Below are 21,305 nucleotides of genomic sequence, written 5' to 3' on the forward strand. Positions count from 1 at the left end.
AAAAGCCGGCATAGATGGACAATTTTGTGCTAAGTGCATAGGAGTAGGGTTTAGGGTTTTAAAGATTATCTCGGTTTGGCTACCCTAGAGTGGTTTTTACCTTTGATGTGTTCAAAGAATTTTCCACTTCGTAAACAAATCATTGTGTTGTAGTTGTGTGGATGTTTCTAGATCTTTGATCTCTTAAATTCCATTGTGCATGTTACATGTGTGAAAATGGCTTAGTCTCATTTATTGCTTGTTTGGCAAAAACCGATAGAATACGATCCTAGTATTTTTTCACCAAGCATTCTAAAACAAGTGAGATCTTCTGCATCTCTTGTAGAGGTACATTTCACATAGAAGTCAACATGTAATATTGAGTCATCTCTCTTTGACCTTAGCCAACGAGTATACCATTGCTAGTCCTTTTGAGAGATCTTCAAAACTGGAATATCTTAATACAACTAAGACAACACACATGTTTCTTTCAACTTTGAGCACTTTATCCAAATTACGTTTCTAGACTGTGTAACATCATTCAGTCAAATCAATAATATACAAAGTAGTTAAAAACAGGCAAAAGGAAGACATTCTTTTTCTGACAAGATATTTAAATTTGAGCATATATCAGGAATATATTTTTAAGCAATAAATACAATATGTAAACCCAATCCAAAACATATAATATTTTAAAAGCTTTGGCTGCCTAATTCTGTAATTAAAAACACCCTCTGTATGGAGCAGGGCCCATGGCCAAGGCGAGGTGTCCTTAAATACCTAGACTTAGGCGAGACTAACATCTCATCATTATGTTATTACTTGATAAGTGCCAAAATATACATATTTTAGCCCTTAATTTACATTTGTTAATTTCATAGTTTTGATTATTTTGTGCTATTTTATTTCCTTTTTATGTTTTCTGTGTTTTTCTAGGTTTTTGGAGAAAAGAAAGCAATTCTGGAAGTATCAGGCTTAAAGGACAAAATTGGGAAAAGCTAGAAGTTTTGGATCAAGTACAAGCATCCATTGGTAGTGCGATCGATCGCACTACACCTAGGGTCAAGCACAGATGCGCTTGGGCGCATCACACAGAGGATCAATCGCAATAGTGCGATCGATCGCACAACCCTTGCGATCGAGCGCACTCGGGCGCTGGAGAAATTTCAAACATGCGGCAAGACTCATTGTTTTTCCCAAACTTGGATTTCCAAGTCCTAGTTGTAATAGGACCTAGACCTCAGGATTTCCTAGGATTACTAGGGCTTCTAGGACTCTCTGAAGCCCTATAAATAGATCTTTAAGCCTCACAATTTAAGAGACAACTTTGGAGAGGGGAATTTGGAGGCTACTTCCAGGAACGGTTTTTTGTTCTTTCTTTTCCCTTTATTTTAATTATGTGTAACTAAATACTTTAGTAGGCCTAGATTAAAGCCCTAATTATGTTTCTTTAATATTTCAATATTGGCGCATTTATGATAATCATATTGTGATGCTTAACTTGATTAATTCCTGTTTTATTGAATTCCTCATATGAATGTGCCTGATCAACATATGCATATGGTATGGATTAGTTATTTAATTCAATTTGAATGATCGAGTCCTGGGCTTAATAGAGTAACAAAAGAATCTCCTCACGGGTTCTTAGGTTAATCAACATGGAAAACTGGGAGTAGACACCCATACCCTAGGTTCCATGTGTTTGTCAATTTCCATAGATTTATGCTTTTTCAAAGAACAACTTAGTATACACCCATGCTAAATCATTTGAGAAAAAAAAAAAAAAAAACAATTAGAGTAGACACCCATACCTAATTCGTTGCTTAAGGAAATCAATAGCTTAATGAGTAGACACACATACCCTTAGGTTGGCAAACATTAAGTAATCTTGATATGATTGAAACATTGGCATATTGTTATATTATTTGAGCATGATTAGTGATGGATATCAAAGCCCTACCTTTTCATTTATCTTTATTTTTTTTTTCATAATATCAATTTCGTGACAATTTTGGTATTTTTAATTTAGAAATTCAATTCTAAACAAAATCAACAATCCTCGTGGAAATGATCTCGTATTTGCCGCACTATACTATCGTTTGATCTTGTGCACTTGCGAGTTAAAATGTACTAAATATTCGCCTATTAATTTAAGTGGGTATTTGGCACAACATTACTCCATTAAGCTCTAGTCTCAAGATAACATAGGTCCTTTGGGAGATTAATATCTTTGACCAGTCAAGTATTTCACCATCAATTAGATTTGACCTGATCGTTTGATTGACTCCACATTGGTGTGGTTGCCATTAATGTATAACCAGTCTCCTCTATCCTTTTGGAAATCTACTCATAATCCATGAAGCAAGGCGACACCCTCCATAGGGAGCATAGCCCATGGCCAAGGCGAGGTGTCGTTTACCTCATCGTTTACGACAGACTTATGACGAAGACTGATAGATTCATATTTGAATCTCCCACTTGCAATGATTATTTTCTCTGATTATAAGAATGATGGTTATACAATGGTTTTATCTTACACATGATCAAGATGGTTTTATAGGCCATGCCTAAGGAAGACAAATCGTTCTACACCCTACCTTAGTGTAATTTAGGTAGACGATTCATACTAACCAAAGATGAGTTATGCTTATCCCTTGACTGTGTGTAACTCATTAATATATTTGATAGTTTATACCTAGAGAAGATAGACCATACCGCATCTAGAGGTTAGGCAGACAATCCATGCCAACCGAAGATGGATTATACTTCTTTCTTAATAATGGTATTTTCTTGACTATTCGTGTGAGACGAGTCTTATCACGCAAAGAATGAATTTCCCTTGTTAATTTATGATTCACCATTGTGATACGGTTAGTGGTGAAGTCAACCCCCTATTCTTTCCCCATTGCAATTTATTTTACTGTTACTTTTATACACTTAGTTTACTATCACAAACAAATCAATCTTCTTTGAATTAAGTTAGAATTATCCTAAATAGCTTAATAATAATGCTAGCATAGTCCTTGAGGTTCGACACCCTCAATATAGCCCTATCCTACAAGGATTCGTTCTATTGCTAGTGGTAATTTTATTATTAATAGTTTTTGCACAATGAAAAGACCACATCATTTTGCTTCAAGAAGGTAATCTTCTAAGCCTAGCTTGTTCTTTACTTAATTGTTATGTTGTTTATGTGTTTTTCATAATTAGCTTAGTTACTAGTTTTGAGCTTCTAGTTATGTTATTGTTAAGCCTAGGTTAACGTTTCGATGATATTAGATGTAGTCTCTTCTGCAAGGAGATATTATTTTGGATTAGGATTCTGTTAGAGATCATGATAAGGCTTAAGACTTGCCTAGAGGTGGTTCAGTGGCTTTTTGGTACAAGATGGGATTTCTGCCAAGCACTGAATGTTCATACCTCTTTGTCTGAACATTCAATGTTGTGGCTGAATGTTCGCGCCTCTTTGACCAAACATTCAATGGTTTTGCAGAAAGTCTATTTTGGATATATTTAGGGCGAAGGCTTGCTTTAGCTTGACTTTTGAACTAATGATAGGTCTCTTCTCAAACTTCGAGGTTGTGGAGCCACAAGAGGATTTTATAGAGGAGCTTTACGACACAAGTGAGTACAAAATTCATATGGATACTCGTTGTTACTTTTCCTACATTGCACAATTATTTTATATATATGCATATTTACAACTCACATGAAATACATTTTGAACTACTGTGAACTCTATTTTGTAAAAACTTATGTTGATTAACAACATAGTGAAATGATGAGACTTGTACAAGCATGCATGTAAAAGACGGATAAAATTAATGACATCGTTTGAGACATGGTACATCAGTACGTGTGGGATAACGGCTATGCACTTACTATGGAGGTTAACTCTTATGATCAAATGTGTGTGTGTGTTTATATGGGCCTTAGATCCAATGGTTATTCGTAACCAATGCAACCATGTTTGATTGGTTGGTCACTACATTACAAACATCATTAGTAACGTGGGCCACCCGAGGTTGGACTCAGTCGGGCTGCTAGTGATGGACGGTAGCGTACAATATCCGGGGCACCAGTATTGTATTACATGTCCCTCGGGTGAGCACCAACCATGCTGAGAAGGGATAATATCTTGGGTAGAACATTTAGTTTGAACTATGACATGATTCTCATATTACAACATATATTATATCTATATTGCATCCATGATAAACTCTCACCTCATAAAGTTACATGCGCTTTATAAACAATTGAGTTTACCATTTAATGATGGGTACGTTATGTGCATTTATACTCGCTAAGTCATCGGACCTACCCTTGTATTCTTTTTCTCTTTTCCCCAATAGATATATATGTGTTGCAATAGATAGTTTAGCAGAAGATGGATATCGCGAAGCATCCGCTTATTGCGAGATTAGGCGGGTGCTCATGGTAACTAGTACTTCAAAGTGATGCTATAAACTTAAGAGTTTTGATGCATGCTTGTATATTAAGGTATAGCATGGATCCCTTATAACGATGATTTGTATAGTATGATTTTAGGTAGTGTGATAATTCTTGGTAGATGCTCTAGTTGTAATAATTAATGTTGATAGAATCTAAATGTTCACACTACTTAGTATCCTGTTTTTGATGAGCAGATACCCTCAGTCTTTTTCGTCGTGCAATAAGGCCGTGAGACAAACCGTGAAGTTAATTACTAGTTAATTAATTTTCTAGACGTTACAATTTATATGTTGCAAGGATCTATGACTGAGATCTTCTATGTGATAACCATGTTACTCACACCAAATTCATCTACAATGCAACTTAGGGCCATGTATATAATAGAAAAATATACAATCACAAATATATAGTTGTAAAACATCAATTGTATATGTCCAATGTCCAATGTCCAATAATAAAATTAATGTCGTTAAAAAAATAATAATAATAAAAATTAGCAAATAAACAACATTATTTAATTATAACCAAAGTACCATCCAACCAATTGGAGTTTTTGACACAAGTCCCAACACATTCTTATTAGTCGCATGGATTATTTCTCCTATCTCTCTCCTAGTATTCCAAACTAAGGAGTGTCAAATTTACATATTTAAGCCCCGTAATTTACATTTATTAATCCTTTAGCTGTGTTATAATTTGATGTCTTGTGTTAGTTTTGTGGTTTTAGTGTTTTACAGGCTGATAAGAGAAAATTGCGGTCTTGATGCGAAAAATACAAAGTTTGGAGAAAAGAGCCATCAGTGGAAGTGGGATCGAGCGCACAACCCTATGCTGGAGCGCATATGCACCCGAGCCCAGTTGGGTTACGCTCGAGCGCACCCATGCCCATGCCCAAGCAAGCAGCCTTCAAGAACTATGCCTCAAGTGAAGAAGCAGATGCTTAAGTGCGCTTGAGCGTGCCTAGTGTGTTGATCAGTGCTGAATATTGCATATTTGAGCCCCTTAATTTGCATTTGTTAATCCTTTGGCTGTGTCTTAAACAAATGTTTTGGGTAAGTTCTGTGTTTTTAGTGTTTTGTACATTGTTAAATGAAAACTACGCCTTTAAAGTGAGAATTGCAAAGTTTGGATTAAAACCCATATGAGGAAGTAGGATTCAGTGCAACATCTTGTGCTCGATCCCAGTAGGGTTGCGCTCGAGCGCACCCAAGCCCACAAGCAAGTCATCAACGAGCGAACGATGCACCGAGAAGGAAGAACGCATGCACAAGTGTGATCGAGCGCACTAGCCATGCGCACAAGTGCACTTGCTTGACAGTTGGGCGCCAACGCTGTTTTTAGGGTTTAAAGCCCTAGAAACCCTATAACTAGACTGCTAAGCCTCAAGAAAAGGAGGATGGAGATCGAGTCCGAAATTTCACAACTTTTCTCACCTTTTAGCATAATTTTTCTTTAGGTTTAGGTTTTATTCTTCATAGTCATGTGTAACTAAATTCTCAACTAAGGTTGAAGATGAAGCATCATCAATGAAGAGCAACATTGTTTTTATGTGAGTTAATATTATCCAATTTTATTGAGTTTTAATATTTCAATTGTTTTACTTCTAGGCAATTTGTGGAGTTATTCTTGGCTATCTTTTGTGATTCAAGCATACATTTGATGATTTGAGATAATTTCACATAATGGGTTACTTGATTTTTATTTATAAAACAATTGGATATCCCTTGTGATTTATTCTACAGATGAAATTGATGTTTTGATTTAATTTTGATATCTTTTGTGATTTACGGATACACTTGATGATTTAAATTAATTGGATTTCTTTTGTGATTTGTGTAAAAGAATGAATACATGAGATCGTTTTGATTAACTCTTTGAAGCGAAAGTAAAACATACCTAAGATTTTATTCTGAGAACTTTGGATAATATTGATGAACATGGATCATGTTGCTACGATTTGGTGAGTTTGGATTCCACAACTTTAGTACTTTATCTTTTGACTATTTTACTTTGTTTAATTTATGTTTTATCTTTTATTTGCAAAACCCAAAATCAAATCTTTCTTGGAACTAGGTTAGGATTAAATTAGTTTAGATATAATTTGTTCTTCAAAAGCACAATTCCCTGTGGGATCGACCTCGCACTTGCATTCCATTAGCTGCAAACGATTCATGCACTTGAGAGTATATTAAATTTTGAAACAACAAGTTTTTGGCGCGTTGTCAGGAAATTGATTGATTTTTGAAAACAATTTAATTTCTAAATTGATTTTATCTTTCTATTAGTTATAGTTAGGATTTTAATTTTGCAATTTGTTTTATTCCTATAGCTAATTAAAAAAAAAAATCTGTTTGTTTTTGTCACTGTTTTGCAGTTTCTGCTAGTTAGCCTGCACCAACGCAAGTGCGTTCGAGCGCGCATCAAGTACACTCGAGCGCACTGGCGGCCTGAGCTCACTCTTTGCCTTCCTAAGCTCAAGTGCACTAGCAGCTGAAGACGGATCAGTGCTTCCGCGCTCAATCATATCCACGGTGCGCTCGAGCACACTCGCGCTGCACCAGCTGAGGATCCCGTGTGTTGTGCAAATTTTAATACTCGTAAGTGCACGAATCGTTTGCAATATAATGTTTTGAAAGTGCGAGGTCGAACCCATAGGGAATTATATTTTTGAAAGAATAATTTAAATCTAAATTAATTAAATCCTAACCTAGTTCCAAAAGAGTTTTGAACCTTGGTTTTAAAAATTAAAGGGGAAATTTCACTTTGGCCCCCCAAACTTCCACCCGATTTTACAAACCCCCTTGAACTTTCAAATCTCTCACTTTGAACCCCTGAACTTTGAATTGCTCTCAATTAGGACCCTTCCGTGAATTTTAACCGTTAAAATTACAAAAAAAAACCAAAATATTCCTGATTTTCTTTTTTAAAATAAAAAAAAGTATTGGAAGTTGGAATTTTATATAAAAGTCAAGAGTATAAATGTCATGTAATGTCTAAAATCTGACAGAGGGGTCCATATTGAGAGAATTGGGTAGAAGTTCAGGGGGCCAAACTGAAGTTTCCCTAAAATTAAAAGACAAACACAAACTAATTAAAATAAACTAAGAGATAAAATACTAAGGTTTAGGAATTCACACTCATCGAATCATAACAACATACTTCCATGTTTATCAATATTAATCTGAACTTTTCAAAATTAAAATCTTATATATGTTTCACTATGCTTCAACAGTTCATCAAAACCATCCTATGTATCTATTCATTGCACAAATCACAAAAGGAATCAAATATCAATTAAATCATCAAATGTATCCGTAAATCACAAAAGATATCAAATCTTAATTGAAACACCAAATGTATCCGTCGAACAAATCGCAAGGGATATCCAATTATTTAGGCAAATAAAATCAAGCAATCAATTATGTGAAATTATCTTAAATCATCAAGTGTATCCTTGAATCACAAAAGATATCTCAGAGTCACTCCACACATTGAAAAGAAGTAAGACAATTGAAGTATAAAACCCAATAAAATCAGATAAATAAAGACTTACATGAAAGTATTGATGTTCTTCATCGGTGAGGCTTCATCCCCAACCTTAGTTGGGAATTAGCTCCACATAAGCTAAACTAAAAAGAGAAAAACTGTATAATTTTGCTCTCTAGAATTCTATCCCTTTTCATGAATGCAAAGAAGTCTATTTATAGGCTTAGGGAAGTCCTAGAAGCCCAAGTAAACCTAGATAATTCGGAGGTCTGTTTCCCAGTCAAAATAGAAGTCTGAAATCGGAATAGGATTCGTCCAGATTTGTGTTCTTTAATTGCAGGGAAATTTTGGCATAGTAACCTTCCGAATTAGGAAAATCCTATTTCGCAAAGAATTGTAGTATTTTGAGTTAGCTTTCCAAAGCTGTTTGAATTACTTCAATCCGATATTTAAGTAGAAAGTTATTGTCAAAATACTGAGACGTGTGTAGAATCTGAATTTGAATCAAATCCAAAATTTTATTCCTGATCTTTAATCCAATCTGATCTTTAATCCGATTTAACCTTTTCTTGGATTTGGTTAGACTTAACCACATCATCTAGGTCTTCTCAAAGTATGCATTCTTCCAAACTTTCATTTTTCTTTTTAAAACTGTAGTTTTTCTTTATTGACCTACAAAACATTAAAAACACAAAACTAACAAAAAATATTAAATAACGAAACAGCTAAAGGATTAACTAATGTAAATAAAGGAGTCCAAATATGTAATATTTGACACTTATCAAACACTCCCAAACTTACATTTTTCTAGTCCCTTAGCAAAACAAAACGACAAATAAAATGAAAACAAGAAACATAAATCCTCTTTCGTGGGAGAGACGATTGCATTTAGCATATGCAACAAGCCTTTTAAACCCTTAGGCATCCCTAGTGGATGAGTTAAGGCTCGTGAGGGCTTAACAGAAATGATACCCATAAACATTGTGCACTATGTTGTTAACAAGAAAGAAATTTCACACAAACCATGATTCTTATTCACGAGCAAGCTTAAAAAGACAAACACCATCATAACAGTCAAAAGGAAATCCAGAATCACATCACTCATAAAAGGACAATTAAGACCTCATATGTTCTGAAATGGGTAAAGTGTAATTAGCATACAGTCATGAAGCTTTCAGCTTAAACTCAAGAGAAGTTCCATAAAATTTGTAAAAATCTCTATCAAATGAAACAACCAAGGCAAGATATGCATTTTTTTCCCTCATTTTTTTTTTTTTTTTTTTTTTTTTTTTTTTTTTAAAAAAAAAAGAAGGCTCTGCAATGTCTAACTCTCTTAAACTTTCTAATTGACCCATATAACAAGTGTTAGGCCAATGACTCCCAAGCCAGGTAGCTTTAGGGCACTAGATGTAGAACATCCCTAAGGGCTTATTAACTTAAGTCAAAAAGGCTACGAAGTCAGATTAGCCATATTATAAATCAACATTGAACTTCACACCTTTTGACGCGAATACTCAATGCTTAATGAGGCAAGAGGTCCGGTTACTCAGCTGAAAACTCAACATGATCTTTCTTTTCTTTTTCCTTCTTTTATTTATTTATTATTATTATTATTATTTTATATATCTTGCATGCCAATGGTTATTCATTAATAGTCATCCAACAAATCTCAAAGAGAACAAACTTAAGCTCAAACATCATACCTCAAAGAAAACATGCTAATGTGCTCATAAAATTTTATCTCAAAACAAGCGAAATCTCTTTTACGCAAAAATAAGTCAAGGGACTCAGGCTCCTAATGACATAATAATGTGTTCAACCCTTTAAGCAAGCTAATGAAATGCAAATCACAGTTACAGTTTAACTCAAACTTGACAACAACATAGCACAATTTTTTCTTATTTTTCAATTTTTTTTTTAACACAAAATGACAAATAAAAATAAACAAATAAGAATAAAAATAAATAGACAAAGTGTTTTTCCATACCCCCAAACTTGAATTACGCATTGCCCTCAATGTGTAGTATAGAAATACATTACCGGAAGTAAGGAAATCTGAGTGTGAACAAGGCCAGGGCATCCCCCAAACTTAAACACCAAAACACCTGTCAAAAAAAACTAATAGCAATATTTTTTTCTCAGAAACAAAACATCAAAAGATCAATTGTTGTTAGAAACAAAAACAGATAAAAGGAAATGCAATATAATGAAAAAGGAAAGAAAGAATTTGTGGGGTGAAGCGCAAAAAATAAACTGGAGGAGAAAACTTTATAGTGCTTCCCCCTATCATGCGGATGTCCAACCAATCCCTTCCACCCCTTCTTCTTCAAAACTTCATACCCCTCTGGAAGGATATTTCGCCATCTTACGTAGAATTGCTTGCTTCGAAGGATCTTCTTAGGAAAGTGGTTCCTAGATTTGTATCCTTGTGTGCACAAGTCCTTGAGTATCTTGACATAAGATGGCTCTTGGAGACATTCAGGTGATGAAGCTTTAGGCTCTTGATATGTCTCAAGAGGGATAGTGATGCAGGCAGGGGCTTCAGTACTCACTTCCATGTCACTAGGCAAATTAGGATCCATTGGGGGCTCACTATTCTCATGGTGCTCAACTTGCTCAGGGTGCTCAACTTGCTCCTCTTTGTTATCCACAATTTCCCCACTCTCAAGTGTGATGGTGACTTCGGCATGCTCATGATAAGAATTTTCGGAATCATCCTCATCAATCACGTAGTGCCTTTCAGCCATCAGCTGACTTTGAAGCTCTTCTTCTATCTTGGTCATGGCCTGCTTATGTTCTTGTATTTCTCTGTTGTCAGCCATGGTGGAATTCCTCATCTCCTGTACGGCTTGATTGGTGAAACCTTTTGGCTCTTGTATATCTTGGGAATTTCTCATGGTAGTATTCTTCATATCTTGCATGTTCTTATCCATTGATTGCATGAATGCTTTCATCATGTCTTCCAGTGATGACTGTGGTGCAAGCTGTGGCACTTGAGTGGTAGACTAATAAACAGGAGGTTGAGCTTGATGATCGAACTGCGGATATTTTGAATGGTGCAATTCATCAAATTGGTGAGCATAATTTCCTGTAGCCTCAGCTAATCCTGAGAAATTAGATTGGTTGCTCCAGTCCAGGTTATAACAATTGAAATTTGAATCAAACCCTGGGCTGGAGAAACTGGTATTCATTTGTTCATATGAAAAGTTAGATCTAGTTGCTCTGATTTGGTCTAATTTGTCCCATAAGTTGTTGAGCTCAGCTCGTAGATCTGGACAATTGTTTTCGTCATGATAAGGATTGAAACAATATGAACATGGTTTATGTGGGTTAAAATTTTGAGGGTAGTTGGTAGGAGCTGATGTCCTATAACTAGGAGAGTCATTAAAATTATTAAAATGAAAATTCATGCTTCCCCCTCACTTTTTAGCATGCAGATATCCCACATAAAACTTTAACCACTTTTTTTTTTAAAATAAAATAAAATAAACTAACAAAAAAAAAAAAAAAAGGACTAACACAAATAAATAAATAAATGAAAACTAAAATTGAAAAACTCACAAAAAGGACCAAAAATAAATTTTTGGCTTAAATCTACGGAACTGCTGCCTTTGCTATGAGTGCGCTCGATCGCACTTGAGTTAAGATGCGGCAGTTGACGAGCGCAGGTGCATTTGAGCTTGCTTTCTTAGCCCCGAGTGCGCTCAATCGTAGCAGGGCTACAATCGATCGCACTAGCAGGTGCTGCGGCAGAACTATAAAATAAGCCGAAAAAAACAAAACAACAAACAACAAAAAAAATCTTTTTATTTTTATTTTTTATTAGTAACACGAATAAAACAAAAAAAATTGCAGAAAAATAAAATCCTAATTATAACTAGTAGACGAATAAAACTAATTTAGAAATAAATTGGTTTCAAAAATTGAACAATTCCCCGGCAACAGCGCAAAAAACTTGTTGTGCAAATTTATTTAACTCGCAATTGCACGAATCAATTTCAATATAATGGATTGCAAGTGCGAGGTCGAACCCACAAAGAATTGTATTTTTAAAAGAGCAATTTAAATCTAAACTAATTTAAATTCTAACCTAGTTCCAAAAAAAGTTTGAATTTTGTGTTTTGAAAATTAAAGGATAAACATAAACTAAATAAAATAAAACAAAAGGTAAAGACTAAGGTTGAGGAGTCCACACTCACCGAATCATAGCAACATACTCCATATTCATCAATATTTATCCGAAGTTCTTACAATTTAAATCTTATGTATGTTTTACTATGCTGCAAAGAATTAATCAAAACCATCCCATATATCCATTCATTGACCAAATCACAAAAGGAATCCAAATTCAATTGAAACAACAGATGTATCTGTAAAACAAATCACAAGGGATATCCAATTTTTATGAGTTAAAAACCAAGCAATCAATCATATGAAATTATCTCAAATCATCACATGTATCGCTGAATCACTCCACACATTGATTATAAGTAAAACAATTGAAATATAAAACTCAATAAAATCAGATAAATAAAGACTTACATAAAAGTGATGTCGTTCTTCATCGGTGAGGCTTCATCCCCAACCTTAGTTGGGAATTAGCTCCACATAAAAATAAAACCTAAATCTAAAGAAAACGTAAACTAAAAATAGAAAAACTGTAGAATTTTGCTCTCTGGAATTCTATCCCTTTTCTTGAAAGCAAAGAAGTCTATTTATAGGCTTAGGGAAGTCCTAGAAGCCTATGTAAACCTAGATAATTTGGAGGTCTGTCTCCCAATCAAAATAGAAGTCTGAAATCGGAATAGGATTCGTCCAGATTTGTGTTCTTTAATTGTGGGGAGATTTTGGCATAGTAACTGTCCAAATTAGGAAAATCGTATTACACAGAATTGTAGTATTTTGAGTTAGCTTTCCAATGCCGTTTGAATCACTTCAATCCGATATTTAAGTAGAAAGTTATGGTCAAAATACTGAGATGTGTGTAGAAGCTGACTTTGAATCAAACCCGAAATTTTATCAAATCTGATCTTTAATCCGATTTAACCTTTTCTTGGATTTGGTTAGACTTAACCACATCATCTAGGTCTTATCAAAGTATGCTTTCTTCCAAACTTTGCATTTTTTCCTTTAAAGCTGTAGTTTTTCTTTATTGACCTACAAAACATTAAAAACACAAAACTAACACAAAATATTAAATAACAACACAGCTAAAGGATTAACTTATGTAAATAAAATGGTCCAAATATACAATATTTGACACTTAGCACCGTGCACCTGTGCCTGACCAATTCCTGCGTCAACTTGAGTGCACCTGTAGCAATGCAGCAGCACTTGTGGATCAGTATGCCTGCGCTCGATCACTCCCATCCTACGCTTGAATGCACCTCCGCAGATTGGACCAAGACGGATCAGTACATGAAATTTTGCCAAATTTATTTTTGGTCCGTTTTTTGAGTTTTTAAGTTTTAGTTTTTACTCTTTGCTAATTCCATTTAGTTTTATGCCTCTATGTTAGTTTTTATTTTTGATTTCATACTTATTTTTGTTTATTGTATTTCTTAGATTAAAATATATATATATATATATATATCCCGAGTCATTTTCCACGCGCAATAAGGCTGTGAGACAAACCGTGAAATTAATTACTTGTTAATTAATTTTCTTGGCGTTACAATTTATATGTTGCAAGGATCTACGACTGAGATCTTCTAAGTGATAACCATGTTACTCACACCAAAGTCATATACATTGCAACTTAGGGCCATGTATAAAATAGAACAGTATACAATCATAAATATATAGTTGTAAAACATCAAATGTATATGTCCAACGTCCAATAATAAAATTAGTGTCATTAAAAAAATAATAATAATAAAAATTAGTGAATACACAACATTATTCAATTATAACCAAAGTATCATCCAACCAATTGGAGTTTTGGACACTAGTCCCAACACATTCTCACTAGTCCCAAATGGATTATTTATCCTATCTCTCTCTTAGTATTCCAAACTAATAAGTGCCAAATATTGCATATTTGAGTCCCTTAATTTACATTTGTTAATCCTTTTGCTGTGTTATAATCTAATGTCTTGTACTAATTCTGTGCTTTTAGTGTTTTGTAGGTTGCTAAGAGAAAATTGCAGTCTTGATGCGAAAAATGCAAAGTTTGAAAAAAAGAGCCACCAAAAGAAGTGGGATCGAGCCCACAACCCCACGCTCGAGCCCAGTTGGGTTGCGCTCAAGTGCACCCACGCCCATGCCCAAGCAAGCAACGCTGCGCTGCAGGAGAGGAAGCACAAGCTCGAGTGTGCTCGAGCACACCTAGTGTACTGATGAGTGCTAAATATTACATATTTGAGCCCCTTAATTTGCATTTGTTAATCCTTTGGCTGTGTCTAAATCTAATGTTTTGGGCTAGTTTTGTGTTTTTAGTGTTTTGTAGGATGTTAAAGGAAAACTGTGCCTTTAAAGTGAGAATTCAAAGTTTGGACAAAAAGCCATCCGAGGAAGTAGGATAGAGTGCACCATTGTGCACTTGAGCGCATATGCGCTTGATCCCAACAGGGTTGCGCTTGAGGGCACCCACGCCCACCAGCAAGTCATCAGCACGCGAGCACTGCGCTGTTGAAGAAAGAACGCATGCACGAGTCCGATCGGACGCACTAACTTGATAGCTAGGCACCAGTGCCATTTTTAGGGTTTAAAGCACTAGAACCCCTATAAATAGACTACTAAGCCTCAAGAAAAGGAGGCTGGGGACCAAGTCCAAAATTCCAAAAAATTTCTCCCCTTATAGCTTAATTTTTCTTTAGGTTTAGGTTTTATTTTTCATAGTCATGTGTAACTAAATTCTCAACTAAGGTTGAGGATGAAGCCTCATCAATGAAGAGCAACATTGTTTTCATGTAATTTAATATTATCCAATTTTATTGAGTTTCAATATTTCAATTGTTTTACTTCTAATCAATTTGTGGAGTGATTCTTGGATCTCTTTTGTGATTCAAGGATATATTTGATAATTTGAGATAATTTCACATAATTGATTGCTTGGGTTTTTATTTATAAAACAATTGGATATCCCTTGTGATTTATTCTACGAATACAATTGATGTTTTGATTTAATTTGGATATCTTTTGTGATTTACGAATACACTTAATGATTTAAATTAAATTGGATTTCTTTTGTGATTTGTGTAAAAGAATGGATACATGGGATGGTTTTGATTAACTCTTTGAAGCGAAAGTAAAATATACCTAAGATTTTATTGTGAGAACTTTGGATAATATTGATGAACATGGAACATGTTGCCATGATTTGGTGAGTGTGGATTCCACAACCTTAGTACTTTATCTTTTGACTATTTTACTTTATTTACTTTATGGTTTATTGTTGTGCCAAATACTACCTAAATTAATAGATAATATTTAGTATGTTTTACTCACAAGTGCACAAAATCAAACGATAGTATAGTGCAACAAGTACGAGATCGATCCCACGAGGATTGCTGATTTTGTTTTAGAATTGATAAAAATATTAATTTGTCACTAAATTAATATTGTGAAAAAGAAATAAAAAGATATAAAGATAAATGAAGAGCTAAAGGTACGGCTCTGATATCCACCACTAATCATACTTAGATAATATAACAATATGCCAATGATCCAATCATATTGTGAATACTTAATGTTTGCCAACCTAAGGGTATGGGTGTCTACTCCTTAAGCTATTGATTTCCCTGAGCAACGAATTAGGCATGGGTGTCTACTCTAATTCTTTTTTTTTTTTTCTTAAAAGATTTAGCATGGGTGTCTACTAAGTTGTTTTTTTAAGAAAGTATAAATTTGTGAAAATCGACAAACACATGAAGCCTAGGGCATGGGTGTCTACTCTCGGTTCCCCATGTTGATTAGCCCAAGAAGCCGATGTGGATTTCTTTTGTTACTTTTATTGAACCCAGGACTCAGTCATCTAAATTGATTTAACTAACTAGTCCATGCCACATGTATATGTTGATCAGGCACACACATATGAGGAATTCATGAAAGCAGGAATTAATCAAGTTAAATATCACAACATGATCATCACAAAGGCGCCAATATTGAATATTAACTAAACATAACTAGGGCTTCAATCTAGCCCTACTAAATAAATTAGTTACACATAAGTTTGATGTTAAACATCTTCATAAAATAAAAAGAAAGGAAAAGAATAAACCCGAAACTTGAACTTGAAGAGCTCCAATTCTTCTCCATGGAAATTGTGTCTATTTTAGAGGTTTAAGGGTCTATTTATAAGCCTTAGGAATACTCTAGAAACCCTAAAAATCATAGGGTTTGAGCCCCAGTTCGCACTAAGTTCAAAACCCTAGAAATTGCACTTTCCATATCAAGGTTGGCGGCTGACTTGCCCATCACGCACGGGTGCGCTCGATCGCAGCCCATGTGTGATTGATCGCAGGTCTGCGATCGATCCTGTTGTGCTAGGTGTTCGATCATAGGTGCCTTGCTCTTCGTGGTCTTCGCTTGTAGTGCGCTCAATCGCAGCTCCCCTGTGATCGATTGCACTACTAGAGCCTCCAATATTCTCAAAATAGCTCTTTTAAGTCTGAAACTTTTGAGATTGCTTCTTTTCTTCCAAGGACCTACAAAAACAAGGAAAACACATAAAGGAACTAAAATGGCATAAAATAACCAAAACTAAAGGATTCACACATGTAAGTTAAGGGCTAAAAGTATGAATATTTTAGCACTTAACATTTATCTTTTATTTGCAAAACCCAAAATCAAATCTTTTTCGGAATTTAGTTAGGATTAAATTAGTTTAGATATAATTTTTTCTTCAAAAACGCAATTCCCTGTGGGATCGACCTTGCACTTGCAATCTATTAACTGCAAACGATTCATGCACTTCCGAATATATTCAATTTTGACACAACATGTACGACCGAGAACACTTATCTGACCTAGCGCCGTTTTTTGAGTTATAACCCCGCAAAAACCCTAGACAAAGCCCTATAAATAGAATAGACATCATAGAAAATTGCAGAGGCTGCCAAGTACAAAATTTCAAAGTAGGGAGAACAGAGTTTAGGGTCTTCCTTGCTTTTGGTATTCTCAACTTTGGGGTTTTTAATTTGTAAGCTTCTCAAACCTCCATGGATTCAATTACTCATGTATTATCTATTTATCTTTCAATTCCATAAGAGACTAATGATTAGCAACAATAATTTCATATGATGTAATATTTTCCAATTATATGAGTTTAATTTTCCAATTGTTGTTTTTCAATTCAATTAGTTGAAGACGTTCATTTCATTGTCAAAAAAATTGGACATCCTCTGTGATTTATTCTACGGGTACATTTGATGATTTGGTTCAAATTAGGTATCCATTGTAATTTGTTTTACGGATACATTGGATGATTTAATTTAAATTTGATATCTTTTGTGATTTGTGCATGAATGGATACATTAATTATTTGAAGCAAAGTAGAAGATGCATGAGACTTCAGAAATATTATTGATCATGAGAATATCTTTCTATGATTTTGTGAGTGTGGATTCTGAAACCTTAGTGATTTGTTACTTGATCATTTTCACTTTATTTTGCAGATGCTTTTGATTTCATATTGTTAGGGATAAAATCCACTATGGGTCCCACTATCTCTCAACAGTCCTCAATTATCTTATAAGATCCTACATTATCCCAACTACCTCACCTTATCTCTCCACTATCTAAAGGGAGAAGATCGAGGAAGCAGTTACACAAATAAAACCCTATAAAAAGGAACATCAGGCATGAGTAAGGGGGATCAGTCATTATTTCTCAATACATTGCTAGCTCTGGCTACATTTTGACCCCATATACGACTGCTAACTTAAGCATTGGAGGGTCTACAGGTCTTCCTTGTAGACCCCTTTGACGCTCTTATTATTTTGTAGGAGCCCAAAGGTCGCTAATTAGAGACACCTCGAAGAACGTGAAGATCACACCAACGGAGACTATTAGATCCAAAATATGCTTCTACAGTTTGGCGCCGTCTGTGGGAACCGACTAGGTTCTTGCAAAATCAAAATCCGTTATGGTAGTGATCATGTGTTTGGGCGATACATCAACTAGCCGAAATTAGATCTACACAGATCTATAATTACGGATCCCAGATCAACTGTGTGGCGATCTGCTCGTACATACACTAAATTGGTGTTTGCTTTTGTCATATCTACACTTATCCGATGGGTCCACACAAATCTATAATCATGAATCTCAAATCTACCCTATTGCGATCTGCGTACACCAAATCGATGTTTGCTTTCGTCAGATCTGCAAGATGAAGTCAAGGGGAGTTCAGCGGGGGACGGATTCATATAAAGTACCCGGAAGGAGGTGTCCTAGATCCACGTTTCATTAGGTTCATGAAAATAATTCTCCTACGTGCAGATATTATGCGTGAGATTTCCACACTCAACTGTGTCGACTAACGCTAAATCAGTATTCATGTGTCTGGGAGTATGAGATAAGTCTTACTTTCATTCTTCTTTTCAATAATTTATAACATGAATGAATATTTGTGTTTGATATGCGTGTCTAAAAAGGAAATGTCAAGTTTGACTTTTCAAAAAGATGAAGCCAACACGTTGGCTGTCAAATATCCTAGAAAATGTATTTCTTCTCACATCAATTGTCGTAAATGAACATGTGTTCAGAATTAAATTGTGCTTGGATTTTGGTGAAGGATAATAGCATTTAACAATTGTATATATAACATTTGGAGAAACAGATTTTAATAACCCACGCAGGTAAAAAAGCTAGGAAAGACTTCGACGTTGACCATGTAGGTCCTCTTCGCTTAGTTACGTGGCTACGTCCCCTTGAGCTCAAGTGGAGCTCTTCAATGTGAACTGTCGCCGACCCTACTACTGCCAAGCAAACCTGCCGTCCTAAGAGGTGAAGCATTTGCCAGTGATCCGAGTATGGTTTGCCAGACCATGCCAAATATTCACGAAGACCTGCTATCCCAACACGCTAATCCATAGCGGGGAACAAAAATTGGCAGACTCGTTCACCGAGCTTCTAAGCCTTGCCGAGTCTACCAAGTCACCGAGCCACAAAGCCCTCCTAAAGCGCCGACCAAGCCTCGGGTTCGTCTGAACGATCCCAGCTCAGTCGCCATACTTGGGTTCGCCGACAGCCCATACTCAGGTTTGTTGACCCTCTTTAGAGCCCGTCGACCCATACTCGGGTTCACCGACTCCTCAAAATCGCGGTTTCAGCCCAACAGTTAACGCCAATGGTTCTTAGGGCTCGCCAAGTCCGATTCTCATTCGGACTTAAAATGGCCAAAGCCTTGACACCCTCTCCAGTGAGCTTAAAGGTTCACTAGCAAGCCTGCAGCAAAAAAATAATAATAAAATAATAAATAAAAAGCTAAAGAGAAAAATTCCGAGGATGGGTCATCCCATGAAAAAGTTGAAGAGCCTGAGGATGAAGAGTCCAAGACCTGAGGCCCGAGTCTGCTGAGAGCCGAGACCCAAGGCCCGAGGCTAAAGAGAGCTGACACCTGAGTCTGTAGAGAGCCGAGACTTGAGGCCTGAGTCTACAGAGAGCCGAGAGCCGAGCCCTGAGTCTGCCGAGAGCCAAGACCTGAGGCCCGAGTCTGGTGAGAGCCGAGACCTGAGGCCTAAGTCTGAAGAGAGCCTAGACCCGAGTCTACTGAGAGCCGAGGCCTGAGATTTGAGTCTACAGAGTGGCCCGAGGTAGTCTATTGAGAGCTGAGGCCTAAGTCTACTGAGTCAGCCAAGTCCCGAGTTGGCCAAAGTCCGAGGATGAAAAAATTGGAGTCCAAGGACAAAAAAATCTAGAGATTCAAAACTTAGGGAAAAATTCTGAGTTAAAATCCCGAGAGAGACAACTCCCAGGGAACAATTCCGAGGAAAAAATCCCAAGAGCTAACTACTCCGAGAGTGCCAAGTTCTAAGCTTCAAAGAACCAAAATGGCAACAAGTCTTCAGGTTTATCAATGCTTAATTCATTATGACTGCATCAATTAATCATGCTTTACCAGGTCACTTTTATTGCTTGGGTGCATGCACTTGCTTGTTTTCTCTCTCATTTTCGGTAGAAAAATTCCGAGAGTCCAAGAATGAAATTCTGAGACAAACTCGAGAAAAATTTTCCAAAGTAAAAATTCGAGGAGCGGAATCCGAGGAGTAAAAATCCGAGGATCACTCCGCTTCTCAAGGATCGAGCCTCACTCCGCTAGATAAGTCCCTGTGAACTTATTTTATTTAGATGTGAAATATGTGGTATTTCTTTTTACATTAATTGTCATGAATAAGTATATGTATATATATGATTGTAAATGCTCTTGTACCAAAATCAAAGCACAATTTACAAATCTAAATACATATGCTCATGGCTTTGATGAAAAGATAATAATCCAAGAATGTCTCTGATAAAGATATGCTTTAATGGGTTAAAAACAAAATAAAAAAAATAAAAAAATAAAAAATGCATGCCGGATTGGAATAATACTATATCCTTAGATCTGATTTCCTAGGATTATGATTGCTTGGGCTTGATAACAACTGTGTTTCATACACCGTAAAAGGCATGCTATTACTCAATTTTAGTGCAATATGCTCTATGTTTCCTCTTTCAACATTGTGCAGTGATCATGAATAACAAAGGAAAAGGAGCATAGTATGGCTTAGAAAAAACACTTTGTGGCACTCATACGGCCAAGCACAACTCCGCCTCATACGGCCGAGCATCACTCCCCCTCATACAGCCAAGTTCACTCTGCCTCATATGGCCGAGCATCACTCCGCCTCATACAGCTGAGCACACCTCCGCCTCATACGGCCGAGAGCATCGCTCCGCCTTAGCATGGCCGAGTTCACTCCGCCTCATATGGCGAAGAGCATCACTCTGCCTCAATATGGCTAAGAACATCGCTCCGCCTCAGCATGGCAAAACCTCGCTTTGCCTCGGCATCGCCAAGCTTTATCACACCCCGCTGAGTCCATGGTTGATCCGCCCTCGCTCACCATCGCCGAAGCCCCCCAAAAGTTCACATGATCCCGAGATTTCCAAGGAATCCAAACAAAAGGATCCCGAGAGCCATATACAGGAATGGGGGGGGGGGTATCTGGTTTGAATATCATCCTCAAAATTTTGAAGAAATGGCTTGATGAGCGCAAGGGACGCAGTCATCTTAGCTAGGATTGGATCAAGAAGCTTCTACGTAAATACCTTTTAGCACAAGGGCAACGATGAAGGCCTCAAACTACACTTTCACTTGTTGAAGGAGAAGCAGGACCAGCCCCAAGTAACCATGGCAGCACACCGGGAGATAGCGGCTCGGCACTTCAGTTAGAAGATCT

Source organism: Corylus avellana, chromosome 4, assembly GCF_965113065.1.
Source record: "Corylus avellana chromosome 4, dhCorAvel1.hap1.2, whole genome shotgun sequence".
NCBI classification, from domain to species: Eukaryota; Viridiplantae; Streptophyta; class Magnoliopsida; order Fagales; family Betulaceae; genus Corylus; species Corylus avellana.